The sequence below is a fragment of the Myotis davidii genome, unplaced genomic scaffold (genome assembly GCF_000327345.1).
Source record: "Myotis davidii unplaced genomic scaffold, ASM32734v1 scaffold208, whole genome shotgun sequence".
Classification (NCBI taxonomy): Eukaryota; Metazoa; Chordata; class Mammalia; order Chiroptera; family Vespertilionidae; genus Myotis; species Myotis davidii.
This window is the reverse complement of record NW_006299706.1, coordinates 1,024,240-1,024,907: the sequence shown is the minus strand read 5'-3', so window position 1 is coordinate 1,024,907 and position 668 is coordinate 1,024,240.

Below are 668 nucleotides of genomic sequence, written 5' to 3'. Positions count from 1 at the left end.
TGTTGCTGTATTAATAAGCTGGGATTTAATGTACCCGTGAGATTTCCTTTAATGAAATAAGCAGAACCTAAAACACCAGGTACACAGTAATTACAACTACTGTACAATCTATGCATATGCGCTGTAATCTCAATAGTAGGGGAAACAACGCATAGCAAAAGACTGAACTATGACAAATATTAACAATGTTTATTGGTTTTTAGCCTTTCCTAACTTTTTTTAAACTTCACCCCAGGATATTTTTTCTATTGATTTTTAGACAGAGTGGAAGGGAGCAGGGAAGAGAGAGAAAAAGAAACATCGATGTGAGAGAGACACATTGTCTCCCGCACCTGTTGGGGTGCGGGATCGAACCTACACCTCAGGTATGTGCCCTTGATCAGGAATCGAACCCATGACCCTTTGGTGCTTGGGGCAACACTCTTAACTACTGAGCCACACCAGCTAGCGCTCTTTCCTATCTTTTTATAATGAGCAGGAGGTATTTACTATGAAAATTCAGGAAAGTAAATAGATTAAAACACTGAAGCCTTAGGTATTTACTATGAAAATTCAGGAAAGTAAATTGATTAAAACACTGAAAGCCTCCTACTAGGTGTACCGGTTAATAATGCGGATTATGTAATCAAAGAAAACACGATAATTTCAAGAGAAACATCAAAAATGCT